The 19,666-nt window shown below is 36.8% G+C and overlaps 1 protein-coding gene across 5 annotated transcripts in view; it reads left to right on the plus strand.

Annotated features, from left to right (window-relative positions):
* The window catches only part of LOC129793109 (EGFR adapter protein-like), a 90,393-nt gene that overhangs the window by 24,128 nt on the left and 46,599 nt on the right, over positions 1–19,666 (plus strand). Inside the window, exon 1 of one of the 5 annotated variants that reach the window (XM_055832755.1) lies at positions 7,824–8,764. The exons of the other annotated variants lie outside the window; for them this stretch is intronic. The gene's annotated coding sequence lies outside the window, so the exon portion shown is untranslated. Of the gene's footprint in view, positions 1–7,823; positions 8,765–19,666 lie in introns of those variants that run through there. 5 annotated transcript variants of the gene reach the window in all.

The following is a 19,666-nucleotide window of genomic DNA, read 5'->3' on the forward strand; positions in this document are numbered from 1 at the left end:
CCAACGCACTTTCCCATACGGGCCACCCCCTTGTGAGGATGTGCTTTCTCTGTGATGTGGCAACCCTGACCCAGCACACGGGGGGTGGTGTGGGTGGGTGCTGTGTGAGAGTGTTTTGTTGTTGTGTCTAACATTGAGAGTGAAGAGGGATACTGGAGTGCCACGTAGCAGCAATTACAAGCGCCTGGTACATTCCTCCCCCATTAAGTACCTTGTAATACAGCCTTGACCGGAGAGGGGTGCTCGGTCACACATTGCCAAAGGGTTTGAGGATTGAGAAATCCCACTCGCACCATTTTCCTCCTCCGCCCCCAAATCTCTCATAGGCACAGAAGGGGTTGCATGCTGTCTGTATATGTGTGTGTGTGTGTGTGGGTGGAAGGCTGTCAGATAAGCCACCCTGTGCACGTTTATGAGATAAATTTCGGCGGTCCTCTTTGGTTCTCCGGAGGACGATATATCTCTGGCCATTGTTGTTGTATAATGGACATTGGTAGAGTAGGAATTTGCCTCACAGTTTGCCATTCCTAAACTCCTAAAATCTGCGATAGAGAAGACTAAGAGGGTGTATATCATGTCGTGTTTATGATAACAATTCTATTTTATTATCTAACCAGAGATTGTTTGTCTCAGTTCTCACGTGGGACTTTTGTCAGAGGCTTTTCCTGCTTTTTCGACTGTTCTTACCATCGTTTCTTATTCTTTAAGATGCTGAATTAAACGACTAAGAGCGAAAGATTTTTAAAGCTCTTTTAGTGAATCTAAAAAATTATTTTTATTATATTTCCAATTTAATTAAATAAGATTTTTTAAAAATCCTGAACAATCCCAAAAAATCAGTGTAAGATAAAAAAGCTCTTAATGGCAGGCCCTTCAGGGTTGACAAAAAGCAAAGAAGGTGTGAAGAAGTGTGAAGAAGATCGACAAGAAGTAATGCCGGATGATTTCTTGAGTTTGATGGAATTTTTCTTACATTGAACAGCACAAGGAAGCCCACATTCCATACGGAAGAGGAGGGCACTCTGTATGAGAGTGTGCTGCGTCAATCATCGGGACTGGTATGGTCTTCTTCAAGTGGGCCTCTTGAGCATCTATTTGAGTTCAATTTACAGCCTTTGTCGTGTCACAGCGTGCCAAAGGATCAAGTGGATGGAACTTCTCACACACACACCGTGAGGAATTTCAAGACAAGAAGGAGAAATTCATTAGACGTCCAGGTGGAGTCTGGTGGGTAATCAATCAAACGGTGGGGATTTCTGCACAACATACCATGTGGAATTTTATATTAATCTCCGATATGGCGCTGATTTTTCTTCATTCTGTTGGTTTTTCTTCTTTTTTTTTCTTTTTCAAGTGGGGGAGATAATGGGCTTAAAATACTTTAAGGGAACATATGTTTGAAGAATGGAAGGGGGGTGTGTGTGTGTTGAAGGTACACAATATGCGGGAGTGTTGAGTGCATGTGCTTCATATTTCAAGGAGCGCCAAATGAGCTTCAAATAGGGAACATTTGTGGCGGATTTAATTGAAAATCAGGAAGAAAATGAGCAATGGGTGAGGCCCAGAGGGCGGGTAAAAGCATCACATTTCTTTTGGTCTTCTTTGTTGCAGTGTGGAAGAAGCCATGGTAAAATGCTTTGCACAAAAGGCAAGTTGAGGAAGGTTAAGTGTTGACAAGTGGGATCCACTAAGTGTTTTGTGGGTGGGCTTTAGTGCACCGACAACGCGTGATTTTAAGAGTTTAAGAGGTCTAACGTGCTGCACATACATATGCATGTTCTTCCTATGCCATTTATTGCCTTTTGAGCCTACCACATAGGGCAAAGAAAATCACTAATTGGATGTTAAGAGATTATATTTCACTCCACACGGGTATGAGATTACAATTACTACCGCAGTCACAGACAATATTTCACAAGACCCTTCCCCACATTCTTTTCATCAGCCTCTGCTCTACAGCCGAGAAAAACCTTCCTTTAATGATCTTATTGCATGGTTTCGATGGCTTTATTTTTCTTATGTCACAGAGGAGAGTCAAATCTATCAACCATTGAGGTAGGATTCATTGCGTGGCTACCACACATAACTTCCATTAATTCCAATAAATTCCTTCAAAGGCGGGAATCCTCTTGTAATCTGAAGAGCTAAAATGACCATTCGCGGAGCCAATCAATCGATTTTAATTTGATACGATGCAACATTTTTATCAGTTTGAATTTATGGTAGAGAAAATATTTCATTACAAACCTATTTTCGGCTTTAATTATATTGTTCATTTGGTGGAAAATGTCCAAAATAGCGTGAAATATTCGACAAATAAGCGTTAATTATCACCGGAAACTGCCAGGCACATTTTGGGGGTATTGTTAGTTTGCAACCGGAGTACATCATTAAAATACGCGATGTTTCCAAACTCATTTATGGGAAATTTAAAATTATATCTGCAAAATTAAACGTAGGAATTAATGCAAAATGATGTGATTAATATTGGTGATTTGTTATTTTAACTCTTTTGCCCTTTAGATTTAAATTAGATTTTAGATACGCTAAAATGCTTATTAAGCATTAGTTTTAATGGTTGATGACAATTTAAAATTGGGGGTGGAAAACCAACATGAGAAAATGATCTAATATTCCCTCAGCAGAATGAGGTCAAAGAAGGAATAGAATAACATTGAGAAAAACAAGTAAAGAACCTTTAGAAAAAAAATTCAAAACAGTTCAAGTTCAGCTTTAGAATTTATTGAGATGAAAATAAATGCAAATTGAGGAATATTTGCATCAATCATCCTCACCTTCAATGTGGATTGCAAGAAAGTGTGCCCACATAAATAGTCCGGAGATGGGGAGGTTTACCGCTTAAGGAGAGAGCATATGTATCACTCGAAAAATCTCCATTCAAACACTAGATTTGCTCCACCAAACTATCCTCGCATGCAGTGAATATTTGAGATGATGGAGCACACAAGTGTGGGATTCTTGTGGTTAGAAGAGTATACCACCCTGCTGTGGTATCCACTCCATTCAACACATGATCACCATTTCGATTTAAATGCTGAACATGTGCCCTCCACAGGTCGTCACATAAAACACGTGGCGAGCAACTTTTCTCTCATTCGCAAGGAAGGCAAGGAAGCTAAGAAGAAAAAAAAACTCATGGCACGTCGCACGGAAAAAGCTCCCAATTCAGAGATGGTTTGCCGGGCAAGGAGAAGACCATCCTTGTGGTACCTTTTTGCCTCATCGCGAGACACATTCAAGATTCTTCATTTCAACACTCTTTGCAAGTTTCTCCACGTAATCTTCATAATACAGAGAGGCGCGTTTTTCTGCCATACCGCACTTGCAAATTTTCTCTGATGCGCAATGCCGGGGTTTTTTTTTCATCTTCTTCCTTAAGAAAAAATAGAGAGTAACACACCATGCAATTGCGGTGTCTTGTAAGCACAATGACCATACAATTTTTTGCCTTATACTCGCGCCAAGAGGTTATAAAATTCATAAATTTTTTTTAATAATATAATGGTAGAATTTGAGAAGATTCTTCGAGGCTGACGTGAATGTTTTTTTTTGCGAATTTTTTAGCTTATTCTTATATGTGAATAATGTAAAAATTGCGTTCACCTAATATTTAAAATTCTAAGATTTTCTTTCTTTTTTCACAAATAAAATGGTGAGGTATTAATTTGAAAGAAATTACCAACCCCTTGACTTTCATTCCGTAAGAATCTTCAAAGTAGCAAAGTCACATCGTGAAAATTAATTTAACAGATTGAGGTCTTTTGTGCTTTATCTCAGCTTTGCCATATCACGTGAAAATTGGTGTAGGTGTTCTCTAAAAGGACATTATGCGACTTAAATAATGGATTGACTCCCATGGACTTAACTTTAAATGACTTCACCATCCCGTCTGTGACTGAAAGTGTGCCTTTTTCCATCCACGAAAATCACATGGAATCCTTTTCATTGCTTTTCTCATTCACATTTCCTCGTTGTACCTCACATGAGTATTTAAGATTTATTTCAACGTTGAATCCTCTTTGGCTGCACGAGGATTTATTTCATTTTGAATGAATGAATGTGGGTGAAAAAACTCGGGCTGTGAAAGCGGAAAAGTGAAAAAGAGGAAAATTCTTTTGAGAATGTTCTCTTCATATATAAATGGGGCGAGGTTTTGTTGGCTTTTATCACAGCACAGAGGGTGTGTGTATGTGTATGAGGGTAATTTCCATTTGAAAGGCTTTGTGCTATATGCAAAAAAAAAGAAAAGAAATGGGGCTTTAATTACTCAATTGAGTTCACTCAAATAGAAATTATTGGAAAGTCAGAGAAAAATTTCATGCAAAAAAAAAGAATTTTCTTTTGAAGTTTCTGGTCTTTTGAAATTCCTTGAATTTTTTTTTCCATTTGAGAGCAAAAAGAAAAAAAATGTGTGACCTCTTGACCTCTTTTTGAGGTACACACTCCACTCCAAATACACATTTCTCATTTGCGAGTGATGCTCTGAATTGTCGTGATCAAAAGCAATGTGAAATGATTCTTCGTCGTACGTGGTAACGCCTCTTCTTTGTCTTACAACGAGGGAAAGGTCGAAGATTGATTTATGGCAAATCCGGGTACAAGCTGGTACATACAGGAGAACATCTCCAAAAAATGTCTTCTTGTGGAAAGGCTTGCAACACTTCTTTTTTTACGTTCAGATGAAGATGGTTTTTTTATTTTAACTTTTTTTTTAGGTTGAGGGGTGATCAACTTACTGAATTTCTATTAATCTTTTTTATGATCATCACTGTAAAAAAAAACAATTTTATGAAATTAAATATTTTCCTTTCTTCTAAATGAAAAATTTGAATTTTTTAATTAAAAATTCATTTAATAAAAAAATCCCACACTATAGCAATTTACCCCTTTAAGCATTAATAATATGAATCAGAGGTAGGATGTAAGAGAAATATAACCAATATCTTAATGCCAAACTCGTGGTTCCTTTTCGCAGTCGGAGCACGCCTGAAGGAATTCCGGCATCCACAGGGCTCCATGGGGCTTCCCTCCACTTACTCTGCACAATGATTTTGATTAATAATTCAAAATTCAAAAGAGATACGCAAAGCTGCTGTAGAGAATCGAAATATTTACCAAAGAAGCTACCTCCATGGTTTGAAGAGGCAAAAAGAGATTAAATTCGTCTCGCCATGGTGACTTCTTGCAATTTCACTCTCTTCTGCAGTTCATGGGATTAATTAATTGATTGATGATCCCAAACTGAGGAGGAGGAAGAAGAAGGTATATAAGACGAAGAGATAATCGCCTTGCAATTTTGTAAGTGGATAATTGAACCATTTCTCCGTCGTATTGAATCTTCTTCGCGCACATGGAGCATGGTGGAGACAAATAAGTCGCATTGGTAGACTTATGCGTGAAGAGGATTAAAGCCATGTAACCAATGCCAAGTAATTGGCATTTTCTCTCTCTCTTGTGACTTCCTCATGGGGCTGATATTCGTGCGGGGGAGAAGTTGGAGGTTTTTGCACACGATTCTGAAGGTGTGCAAAAGTTCTCTCTGGGTGTAAGTGTCTCACCACTGCCATTGGGATCAAAATGGACCGATAAGACAATAAATTTCTTGTTTCTCACCGCAAGAGAACTCTACTGAAGACATGAGATTTCTCTTCCGGCACCCCCATTCCAATTTAATTGATTGAAATGTATATAACAAAGGATTTGGGTGATATTAATACCTCAAGAAGCTTCAATTGTTCTCCATGCGAATTTTACTTCCTCCCACTTCTCTATTGCTTCCATTAATTCTCTCGCAAAAATCCTTCGTGAAATTCATATTCATTTGTGATGTGATGAATGAATGAAAAAAAAATCCCCGTCACGTCGTTTCAATTTGAAGAATCTCCCGCGGAATTTGTAAGGCGAAAAAGTTTCAGCCAATATTCCGGGGACATTGAAAATTACAAATTGATGAATTCCCACCACATCCAAAGCTTCCAGGTTCCACACGGTGTGCTCTCGCGATGATTGAATCTTTATTATTCAGCACGCCTCTGGCATATGAATATTCCTTCACCGCAGTACATCTGGATTTCCTCTCTCTCTCTTTCCTCTTACACTGAACGTTTCAGTTTGCAAATCAAGAATATATTCCAAAAGCCAGACAGACACTCTTGTACAAATGCAGAACTCTCTTTTGTACGAGAGAACCCCCATAAGAGACACACATCCGCTCCATCATCCAAACCCAGGCTCGACAGTTGCACTGGGGCCAGTCTGCATCGCTTCACTAACTCCACGAATGAACCACATATGCAATTGTGACGATGAAGGGGTTCATTCATTCCATATACATATGCTCGCGATATTTAGGAACTTGTTCAGCTGGAATGGAAACTTCACACCATTTGGCTAATTGAATCTTCAACGGCGTGTTGGAGTGGAATTTTTGGTGTGAAAGAAAATCATGTTTCCAATATATTGCCTCTCAAAATTAGGGGGTTATCAGCTGTATGGATCAATGATTTTTGAAATATAAATTCCCACTCTGAGGGAACATAATTTGTATGTCCATGCATGTAGAATAGATTAGAATTTTAATTTTTAAACAATGATTGATTCGTTGAAAGAAATCTTTAAAACGACATAATTTCAGGCATTTTATTAAGAAAACTAATTTAACGCGTAAAATTGAGACAATAAAAGATAATACAAAAAAAAATCTCACAATTAAATGAAGATAAATTAACCCCTCGATTGGGTTGATTAAGTTGAGAAAATAGATCATGATTGGTGTGGTTCCATAACACTTGTTGGTTGTCTTCTCGTTCAATGTGTACAACAGACAGACACACCAAAAGTGCCGCAGACAGCAATTCAATTTCGGATTAATCGAAAGTCTTACAGAAACAGAAAAATAAAGTGATTTCTATACCGCAGCGGGATGGATTTTTTGGTTCATCTTCTCGGACACATGTCAATGCAAAAAGCTATGACTCTTTCACCCCTTTCCCGGTGATAAATTATGCACTGTAGGTATCTTTGGGTGCTATTTACATGGTGCGAGTGCATTTGTCGCGAAGGCGTGTGTAGCAACTCCAAATGGGGTCCGTTTCTGCAATTGATGGTTTTTGAATTGAAAATTGTGGTTGAGGGAAGCCGTGGGGGTCCATGGCGGCGGCTCTCAGAGGCGCGGCGGCTATATGGTGTGTAAGTGGCGTATCGAGGAGCATCCGCGAAGTGCATTCACTTGTGTCCTCCATTCGCCAAATTGCAAATTCCTCCGCTAACATCATGCCATTCTCTTACATACCGCGATGTCTCTCCGGCGAGAGGATTGCTCTCAATTTGCGCAAACGCTCCTTCGCCGGCGGATTGACATGCTACCATGTGCAGGGGGAGGGTAGATGGTTGCAAAATTATGTTATGAATCACTTCTATGGCACTATTGATTTGTCCAAAAATAATCCATAAAAAGAAATAGAAAACTTATAATTTACTTCTTCAATTATTTATTTTAGTGTGTAGCCGTTAAACTAAAAATTTAGTTTTTGAGTTAACTTTAAAAAATTCCTAAATTCTTATATAAAAAAAAATAAATAAAAGAAATTTTCTAATATAAAACTAAATATAAACGAAAAAGTTCCTTTTCTCACAGCTAATTTCCCATTATTCTGTGGCTATAATAAATTGAATTCCAAACTTGGAAGAGAGAGAGAGGAGCATAAGACGGGTTCTTGTGCAGAATTCTCATTCTCTCTCGCGGCGCGCCGCCCGCCGTTTTCATACGAGAGACTTCTAGTGCTCCTCTGTGTTGTCCATCGTAGTCAGTTGATGTTGATTCAGCCCGCCGAAGAGACGTTCCGCGCATTCCTCCGGCACATTGAACCCGTGTCAGCGAGGTCGTTTTGCGATTAAACTGTAGTAGCTACACACAACCCTCCCCGAAAAAAAGGAACTCTTCTGGGATTCTTCCCATCGATACATAGTACGTTCAATAGTGGTGTTTCCGTGTGATTTCACGTGAGTTCGAGGCACGTACGAAATAACATTATCCGCAACAGAACTCGAGAACCGTGGACTCCCCATGGTTTTCATAGTTCGCGTGTGTTTTCCATTAGGGCCAAAGTGAAAATATTTTGGTGGCCGTGACACCCCCGTGCTGGGATTAAATACCTATTTTTGCTATATACACACATAGTTTGTACGTACACTCCTTTGTGAATTACTCAGGAAGGTTGTGTCATAAAAGGTATTTTCATTTAGGTATATAAAACATAATATTGAGGCTGCGGATGCCAGAGAAGGAAAAGTAGTGTAAATGAGTGAAAAAATCATTTATTGGGGGGTGAAATTGTGTCACATGGGTTATTAATAAAAAGAGAAAAAAAATCAGTATATTATAGGTAGTGTGTTGGCATAAAACTTGGACACTCACGCAAGAGCCCCATATTTTTCTCAAAAGGCAGCTGCACCTCACAAATTCCACGCGGGGACGAGCTTCTTGGTGGTGTTGTGGTGATACAAAGAGAGAGAGAGAGACCAAGCTGGGTCATACCTCAGCGACGATTCTTGTGAATAAAGTGAAATTTGCAAATTGCACGATGGTGTGCAGAAATACCGGCCAAGAGGTCTCAGATGCAAGGGGATCAGGATATTGAACTCCGCGGGTATACGGCTTCGTGTGCTGTGTGAGTGTATTTAAAAAAATCTTGAGGCAGCATAAGAACGAGTTTCTGGCGGTTGGGAGCATCTCTCGCAAGAGGTAAAAACGTTCGACAAATAAAAACGATCTTTTAGGGCTATAGTAATGCAGGTTTCCGTTTGACTTTGCATTGTGCCCGATGACATTTTCACAAAATTCTTGAAGGAAAATTCAAAATTATTCTTATAATGATTTTATCTCGTAAGAAAATGAGCAAGGTTTTCATTTCTTTTGTGAGAATTAACAATGAAAATTGAACTTAACAAGCACCAAAGTATTAATTTCTCTGGTAATCTCTTTTAAACCTTTGAAGGGTAGTTAATGTTGTCTATTAAAATAAACATAGGTAGGTAATAAAATAAGAAAATTCAAGTTCACACGACTACCTTCCTCATTATTCCCGCCACAAATCCACGGGAACAAAAAACGGGGCTCGTGGGAGAGCTTCGCAGAGATTGAAATATTATATAGAATTTTCTTGCAGTTTGAATGAATTGTAATTTACACAGCATCCAGGGAGATTGTTCTGTGTTAGGGTACCTATATATGAAGCACATATTCATAATGGAAGAGCCCCTTTATTGAATTTCTTGTTTGCGCACGATTATTAATTATTTTGTCAGAAGCAAAGCCACACACTATATACCCACCAACTCTTTGGTGGTATTTCCCACCACAAATAGTTTATGTTTTTGAGGATCAATGGAAATGTTTTTAATTGGATTTTAAATAGCATTTGCGGGACTCTACACTACTTGATGAGAGTCGCAAATGAAAGAACTCAATTTATAGGAGGGAAAAAATCCAGGGGAGAGTGAGAGCTTTTAATTGAACCGATTGAACCAAAGAGTTGAACAGGTGAAGGTTTAATGTAGTTGAGGTTTTTACTACATCAACATTATTATTCACTTCTATGCTCAATATTCGGTAAAATTGGTAACACACGTTTCGTTAAATTGTGTTTTTGGATTTAATTAGGAAATTTCTCCTTTTAAAATCCCTCCTTTGCCTCAACATTTTCAACATAAAAGCGATGCATTAACATTTTTTTTATGTTGTCTACAAAAAAAAATACAAACTTGATGCTTTTACAAAATATAAATTCATGGATGAAAGAGTTGCGAGGAAATTTGCTTAAAAAGTAATTTTTTCACCACGCGTACAAAGGAGATTCTTTGAGCTTGGTGAAGGGGCTTCAAATTGCAGAATGAAACGTTTCCATGGAGACAAATTAAACTTTAATTGGTGGTTTTTGGGGCTAAAATGCCATTTAATTGAGATGCAGAAAATTCGCTCATTTCTTTCCACATTCACAAAATTCTCCGTCCTGAAAATTAAGTTTTGCACCAAGAATGATTTTATTTTATTTTTTAAACTTCCTGAAATAGCTTTAGATGGGAAATGTTATTCGAATGACTATAGTCTGAAATTGGTAAATGTGTACCTTTTATTTATAATCCAATATCTTTCTGTGCATTCTCTCAGCGCGAATGAGACTCACGATGAACATTAATAATGCTCATTTAAATTCATTTTCATTCCCAATTCTCTTTTGCCAATATAATGTTGAAAAAAAAAAAGAAATATATGGCATGATTTAAATCTATATAATAAAATAGTTATATATGTCTTGTTCTTTAGTAATAAATAAATAACAAGATAAATAATTTTAAAGAATTGTATAGAGAAGCAAGATGACAGAATTGGCAAAGATTTGGCTTAAAACAATAAAATATTTCTTGTTATTTTTTCTACAACTTCAATCGTTGCTCTTCAAGAGGTTCAAGACCTTTCGAAATCTTAATAGGAGAGAGCGGGGTTAAAAAAGTCACTTAAGGGTTTAGAAAAAGCTCAAAATATCATATTTCCCAAACAGATAAAGCGAAATGTATAGTCCAATTCTTTAGGATATTTCTTGCCCTACAACTCTTTCTAAGATCATTTTATTCTATCTAGATAGGAAATATGATATTTTAAGCCTTTTTCAAACCCTTAAGTGACTTTATTAGCCCCGCTCTCCCCTAACATTTTCTCTTGAACCACAAAATCATCACACGAATCGTTTTGAGTGTTCTCTTTATAACAGAAACTGATGCAACATGAACTTATATAATGAATGACATGCTATCGCCCCAACTAATTGCCCAATTTTCTATTTCCACGCTGAAATAACCTTTCATCGGAAGAGGTCCACTTGAAGAGGCACAAACACTTGAACAAGAAAATATTTCTTTTTTCCGTTGCAAGATACTCTCTTCTCTCTATGGGTGCGAATCAACTTCTGGGAATATTTAAATTCCAGAAGCGTTTCCCGTCGTCACCCCATTCCTCAATGGATCTATTTTTGTCAACACAGGAGGGAAAAGTTCATAAAAGCGCGCGCGGGAAAGGAAGAAAGAAAAAAAAAGTAACAAACCAAATAGGAGGATCATGAGACAATTTTGCTAAGCCATTGAACTTGTAAACTCATTGACAAGGATATAATGCGTGGGAGGTGGAGGGCTTGAAAAAAAAAAGAGAACTCCTTCTGATTTAATCAGTTCCACTAGCTTAAAATAGATTCACCGGTATTATTTTTATGAGACGAACCGGTGATAGGGGAGAAATTGGTTAGATGGCTGAGACCTTACATTTTACCTATACCACGACGTATTGTGAACGTCTTGAGCTTTGACATACATTCCGTTTTGGGAGCGATAAGCTCGCAGAAACATTCGCTGAAGGTGTGGGATGTGAGAGTGGAAAAATTGCAGAAAATCACGACACACACTCTAAATATCCTTCGTGTTCTTTTGCGCGGGCGGGGGTGGTAAAGAGAATCCCACCACACGTAAAAGAAAAGACATTTAGCTGCTACTGAGAAAACCCTCAAAGGCAAGACGAGGAACTTTTCCGCTTCCATTCCACTCTTTGTGTAAAAAACAAAGAACAAAAAGGAATACCTCCTGCTGGAATTAACTTCCTTCTGTGAATTAATTTTCACGTGGGAATTGCAAATAACTCCCCCCTCCGTTGGTGTGGAATGAGCGTGAAGAGGCGACTTTGCAATTTTTCCTCCTTGTGCCCATTTAACTCCTTCCTGCGCAAAGTAAAAAAAAAATTATGCAGATGGTGGCACGCAGAAAAATAAATTCCAACGGACATTGAGGTGAAATGACCTTAAATAAAATTCAATTAAAATGAAAATGTCTGGCGTGGGGAGTGGTAAAAAAAATATAATATTAATTCTTGAATTGGTCACGCGGTGGGATGCTGCAGAAGATGTTTCGTTTTTATTCCAACTGGGTTATTTATGCTTGCACAGTTTATGCTTGAACATTTTATATTTATAAAGAGATTTATATTTATAAAGAGAAAGGGGGGTGGAGGGAAGATATTAAAATATGCAGGTACTTACAAAGATTTTTAAGAGTGACTAGAAAGGGAAATTATGATTTTAAGTGCAACCTTTAAAGTAAAATTCGTCTGAATTAAATAAATTGATGAAAATAATACTTAACTGCAACGTTTTAAAAATATTAATATTAATCTATTTTATTTTCTTTGTAGCCTAGATTTTTTTTTAAAACAATTTGAAACTTAAAAAAGCTAATTTCTCATATCTTAAAAAAATTGTATAGAAGAATTCTAAATAAAAATATTTTCTCTCTGTTTTTTTTATGATTTTCACAAAAACAAAAAAAAAGCTTTGAGGTAGTGTGGAAAAAGTTAAATTCAGTATTAAATTATCTTCCACAATAGACACATTAAAGAAGAGGAATTAGTGAAGAATATCTCGTCTAGCCTATCATTCATTATCCTTTCTTTACATTCTTCCCTACGGAGCCCCCATATCTTCTTGTCAATCAATCTTTATAAAATCGTGCAATCTTGCAATCTGCATTCCACCAAGTGCAGTTTTTTTGGCTTCTTTCCATCACATAAAATTATGTACGTATGTCTATATGTACATATATAAGAAGATGGTGCAACAGCGTGATGAATTGTTTCTGAGAAAAGTAAAAGCGCATTCTTCAGCACCGTCGTCGTGACGATACATTACACAGAGGACAGAGCTGTTGAGAATAGAGAGCCCCCCCCATTAATTCCACCTACTCTGACTGCAATAACACATAGCAGCACACAAAGTCGAAACGGGAGTGTTTTAACTTGAGCTTTGGGAAAAGAATTCTCTCCAAGTTTGTGGCAAAACCACAAAATGATCTGAGTGGAAGATAATGCGAAATTTGGTGAGGGAAGATTTAATTGCTTGCAGTGTGATTCCATTGCAAAAGCTCTCTCTCTTGGGAGAATTATAAATATATTTGAATAGAAGGGAAATTTCTTTTCCTCCTTTTCATTCATTCGCAGGAAGTTTATATGTTTGAAGTAAAAAGAAAATGGGGGACAATGAGAATGAGAATGTTGAGAAAAAAAGAGTTGAAAATGAGAAGATCTGAATTCAATTGAAAAAAATCGAAATGAAGATTCATTTGGGAGAAAATTGTGGAGCAAGATGATTTTTTTTTATTATTCACATCACGCAAATACACAAATTATAATACATACACAGAATCGTCTGAAATTGCATTGCTGTGTCTGTCTTTCGTGTTCCACTCTCAATTTATTTGCAGATGTTTGAAGGCTTTGTTGCTGCTCCTCTTTGTTTGATTTTACTCCACAAAAGTCAACAATTTGGGCAGATCCTTTGCTCCAGGCTCCACACTTTCACGACTCTGTGTCCCTGTAATTATTTTGCATCAACCTTTATACAAAAAGTCTTTAATTATTTTTTTTGTGAATTTGGAAAAAAAAATATTTTTACGACTTTTCCAATAAATTTTTGTACTAGAAAAATGTAGGAAATATATTTTTTTTAATATTCATAAATTCGAATTGTGTAGATTTTACCCTAGAATGAAATGATGACAGATGGTGCTGAATGATTTTTGTGCATTTGGCATGAATATATTCCACCCATTGCAGTATTCTTTTCTTGCAGCAAAAGAAATTTAATAGCAAAAATTTCACAACCACTTTATGACATACGCGGAGTGCAATAAATCCCTTTCGAAATGCGTTTTTCACAGAATATTATGCCGTGAAGGATATAATTTCAAAATGAACATGCGGAGTTTGTGTGTGCAAATATATGAATTTCTAGAACACTAAAAGTTGTTCATTTGTGGACAATTAAATTTTATTCTCTTCAGAAAAAAAAGTCCTGGCACTCATGAATGGCTGAGGGAGAGAGAGAGAGACGGGCTAAAAGGGTGGTGCTGCAAAGCTTAGTTGGGAAATACATATAGATATAGCTTCTGGGTGGTGCGAGAGATTGCAGCAAAGATCCGGGAGCTTTTTTTTCAACTTTTACGTGCACATAAAAAATTAAGTGTTTGTCCCATAAAAAAAACGTCTAACAAATCCACCGTCTGCACATTTTCAATCAATCAATAAAACATCAAAATCCAATCGGAAAAGTTGCTTCTCGGTGGTTTTTCCTTCACTCTGTGTTTTTTTTTCTTGTGTCTCTCTTCAAAGTATTTCCACTGCAAAATGCGGGTTTGTCGCCCTTTGGAGACATATCACTTACAAAATGCGGGGGTGGTGGTTGAATAAAACATCAGACGTCACTCAACAACCCCCAAAACGAATCTGCGGGATTTCCATTTGGTACGGCACTTTGGGAATATTTTCCAAGCAATTTAATCCACATACAGTAATGCTTCACCACCCCTTTTTGCACTTACCCACCCCTGACTCGCATTGAGCCAATTACGCATTTGGTCCTCGAGAAAACTTACTTGAGGATTAAATTTAATCACTTAAGCAATTACAAAATAATTATCCCCCAGCAACGAATCACTATTTCGCATAATTTGCCTCGGTCTTCGAATGTTCTTCAATCTTGTGAATACTTTGAGAATCTTCTCCACCAAAAGAGATTACTCTCTGGGTGAGCCAAGCAGAGCACAAGAAGTTACTTCGCAAATTAGATAAATATCTTCTAAGACTTTTTTTTTCTTCCACCAGAGAATGTGGGTCTTCTTTTGCGAAAGAGAGATGGTGGAGGAAAATGGGGAATTCAAACAAAAAGAAGGAAATCGTTAAGAGAATTTCTCATTTACATACAAATTTGTCATAATCAATCAATTCTGCCCACAATTTATTTTCCCTATAGCGATGGGTTTCACAGAGGGTTGCCAAACTGAAGGGTTTTCCCTGGAATTTATTCTTTGTTTATGCAGAAATTATGGAGGGAAATTCTCTCTCTCCCTCTCGATCAATTTGTTCCCATCAATAGATTTTTTCTTATATTCTAAAAGTTTACTTTACTTTATTCTAAATCTACCGCCATAGTTTTTCAAAATATGAATGAATTTTCTTATTAGATGAAATACTTTACTATATGCAATCTAATAGCAACGGTACACGCGGTGTTTTAGTAATTTGGTAGCCAACTCCATGCCATCTCGAAGAGGCATTTCATTTCCCACATGAATTATGTACATTGACGAAGCGTAGCACAGAACCGTGAAGAATTTCATCTAATTCCGATAATTGGTTAGCAAGCCATTGAGCGTCTTTCGTGTAATTTAATCGGAGGGGTGGGGGAAATGAGCACAAAAACTGTAATTTTGGGAAAAAATACCTTGCACGATACACGGGTGTGTTTGAAGCTGTCACACGACCAGATACAGAGAAATGAGATTTATGGGAAAAAAATCTTCCTTCTTGAACTGCAAGAGGTGAATAGAGACCACAAGACGTTCAATCTGTTTCATCATTTGGCATCTTTTTGTACCCGTAAGATACCTGCCTTCTTTTTTTTCCCCTCCTGTTGATGACTCTCATTTAAGACAGCTTGATTGAAAACTGGTTGAGCAAATTATTCTGCATTTTATAAAGTCCCTCCACGAAATTTTTTAATCGTCATTTCACATGATGGAAGTCCATATGATGCATCGTGCTTCGCAACATAGAGGATCAATTTCGCATCATGCTGCTGTATATGTATACATTGTATGTGCCGCCATGGTCAGTGTTGTTCGGTGATATCCAGAAATGTCAATTAGTATGATATTTTGTGCGCTGAGAGAAAGAAAATTCCTATAAATTGAGCGCAGCGCAGAAGAAGTTTGCATTTTGAAAGCACTCCGCGAATGGGGGATGTGGTGTACAGATAAAACCGAATGCGGTGAAAATGGAACGACTTTGGCATTTGCGATGAGGCATTTTGTGTGATTTTTGCTGAAAAATACATATACAGGTACGCATAAAGGTAGCAAAAGATGAAGAGAGAGGTAGCGAAAGATAAATGATTAATGGCAATTATGTGAAAATGACAGATTAGTAGCAAAAGCATAAAGGTATATATTTATATATTTGATGCACAACCAACAAAAAGTCCATGGAAGTGGACTTCTTGATGTACAATTTCGCATTTAACGGTTCCATTGGCATCACTATGTGGAGCGCCAAGGAGCCCAATGAAGCTCTCCACATACATTTAGATTTTATCTCTTCGTGGCAGTTGATATCTTGAGTTGGTTTTTGCTTTGGTCTGAAGACGCGCGCACAAATGAAAATGTATAAAAGAAATGGCAAGAGAGGCGTTTTGCAAGGTAGAAGACATTAGAAAATGGGCATAAATATGTGGGATTCTGGGTGTTGAAGCAACTTCAACATATAGAATAGATACGTATGTATGTACTGGGTAGGTAATATCCAACGTTATCCCGTTGATTGCACGAATGTGTACATAATTTTTACATTACATTATTACCCTCCCAATGTTGGATGATTTTGATTGATGGACTCACGATTGCTAAGCAATTGTCAGCAACATTTCTAAAAGGAACCAGCCTTTCCCCACATACGTTCATCCCCCTCGTAAAATCCCTGCGCATTGAGAAGCTAAAAGAATCGCCGAGAAACTATCCAATTAATGCATTAATTAACAACAAAAATACAAAGAAAATGGCATAAAATCCCAAATGGATCTTTAAGCTTATACCTACTCAATCAGAAACTCAATCAACGTACAAATGGATGTTCAGAGATATTTACAGAGCGATAGTAAGCAAAATACAACACAACAGATGAGAAATAATGTGACATTTAGTGTATCTTCATCTCCGCAGTGAATGCGCTCTTCAAAAATACTTTACATAAACCAGACTTGTCCATTTAAATTCCTCATCAAATTAACATTCTTCAAACCAATTTGGAATGAAATTTACAAGCCCCAAAAAGAGACTTTTCCATTTAAAATATTTTGCTTATTAAGAACTTTTGCTGCACACCACATATATTTAGCAGCATGGACAATTTAGCATAATACATAGAGAAAATATATAATTTTCCTATTGCCATCAAATGAAGTTTGAAAGATCAAAGAATACCAACAATGAGCAAAGACATTGACCTTTCTAATCAATACATCATTTCCCTAATTATTGCACTATAGTCCATTATCCTTGGGAGACATGAATAGAAGAGAATCCACACAGTTTGATATCTCCATTCGCATAAACAAACTACCTTTGGGGTTGAAGCAATCAGGTGCAAGAACTCTATCATCTACCACATCCTGTTACGAACTATATATGTATGTAAATAGTTATAGCAAATACTGTCGGGTCAACAATGTCATCTCTCTCGCCACATTCTGCATTCTCCTTTTGCAGTTAACATTAAGAGGCACACACAGTGTGTACATCTCAATGGGTGGTGTGGCGAAATATTGAGATGAGGAGGGAATTAAATGGGCGATTAAGCGGACGAAAAGAGAGTGCAAAGTGTTGAGGGTTTTACTCTCGTATGGACGATGGTGGGGCTGAATTAAAATGATAATAATAAACACCACTCTTGGACCGAGAAGCAATTTTTATGGGGATAGTTGTTTTGCGTCATAATAGTTTCCATGTGGCTCGATCTTCAATGGAAATAAAGTGACCAAATTTACGATAATTGTCCACAATCTCCTGTCTCTTCTCGCACAGTCTCTTCTCACATTGGTGGCTCTTCGTTGGCAATCATCCGTGAGAATGGCCCTTGTGTTGCCAACACCACACACATTCAGTGGGCACCCTTGAAATGCTTTTCATGCCCTTTTTGCCAAAACCCCCTCAATCATTGAAGCTTTAGAGACTTCCGTTCTGCATACTGCGCTAAAATCCATAATCCTTTGACGCAGGCATCAGGAAAATGTCCTTGTGCTTCAATGAATGTATTACATTTATAGTGTTATCACCACACGGCAGACATTGAACCCCTACATCCGTGAATGTTCTCCTTCTATAAATATTCACAATTGCTAAAAGGAGGTTATTCATTCTGTTGAAGAGTGAAAATTATAAAATGTATAAAATGATTTTTCAAATAGAAAAACAATTTATATTCGGATTTCTTTTTCTCACTGTTCTAAAATATTAATTATTCTTTTAATTATTCTTTTTTCTTTTTCCTATAAAAATTCTAGAACTATAAAGTATATACCTTCATATTAAATAATTACAATGGAGATGACATGCCTCTTGGGAAAAAATGAATAACCTCCTTTCAGTATGATTTTAAATGAGAAATTTAAATTTATTTTTAAATAAAACTGCAAAAGTGTTTTAAATTTTAGATTTTCAAGAAATTATAGTGTTATGTGTAGAGAATTTAGACAAGACTAAAGAATAAAATTATGGGATGTGTATATGTGAAATAGGAGACTCCCCATGAGTTCCACCTCCTCGTATTAATTTTATTGTTATTCAACATTCCCCGCGGGAATATTAATTTCATAGCATACGGCAAGATTCGTTGCGTCTGTATGGGCATAGAAAGCGCGATGGAATGTGAGATTGAAGCAGAAAAATTCCAATCATTAAATCAACATGTCAAGACATAATTTCTTGTGGAACTACCGCACTAATTCTTAGAGAGAAACTTTATTGCAAAATTTAAGGCAGCACCTCTACGATGTTGCCAATCTCTTTGAAAGTTTAAATTATTGCTTAACACGATGTTTGGAGAATTTTTTTTTGGCTATCGTAATATAATCTTTGAGATTAAAATTAGATTTTTATTTTCTCTTAAAGCTGATTAAAGGTAAATTGATGTAAAAGAAACTAACTCTTTTTTTTTTGTTTTAAAATATAAAATTTAATTAAAATTGTTCAGAAAATTAATTTTCTTTTCCTTGGTAAAAAAAATCTCTTTGTATGTTTTGAAAACAGAATTGAAAAATTTAATTCTAAATTAGATAAATAACATTTTTCTTTCTTCTAATTCTCAACCATGTGAGCTTCTTTTCATTTCTTCTTCACATTACTTTTTTCTTAAATGTCGTGCAAGACGATAAAACCAGTTCTTTGTGACTTCAAACCCCCCTTTAGAGAGATCATTACAATTTCAATCAGATTGCAAAGGATTTACTTGATAAATCCCAAATGATTCAAGCGTCACGTTCTGCAAATTACATTCAATTTCAACGTATTTTTTTTCTGCGTGAAATGAGGATTTAAAATTCCACATGAGATTAACAAAACTCCTCTCTCTCTTCTCTTATTTTAAACCTCGTAGGTAAGAAACAAACCCTTCTTTTTTGGCATTCAAAAGTCATTCGTTATCAACATCTTTCTATCAAAACGTCGCACATTTTCTCAAAGTTTTCCCATTTGAATGGCTTTTTCAGGGGCTTTTTCGCATTTTCCATAGCGCGAGATGCTTTCGCGGTAAATCCACATACATATGTCTGAATAAATTTTCCATCAAGTGGAATTATCAGTTGAAATATAAAACATTCTGAGCGAACACACGCGCAGACTTTTCACTGTCACTCTCGCTAAAAGCTCCACACACAAACCACGCGGTTTAGTTGAAGGGCTCAATTTTCACAGAAGCGTGCTGCAATGATTTTCCCCGAGAGCCATCTCATCCCAACCACCCAAAAATTGTTTGACTTTAATTAACTCTGGTGGAGTGTGGGGG

The sequence above is a fragment of the Lutzomyia longipalpis genome, chromosome 3 (assembly GCF_024334085.1).
Source record: "Lutzomyia longipalpis isolate SR_M1_2022 chromosome 3, ASM2433408v1".
Taxonomy (NCBI): Eukaryota; Metazoa; Arthropoda; class Insecta; order Diptera; family Psychodidae; genus Lutzomyia; species Lutzomyia longipalpis.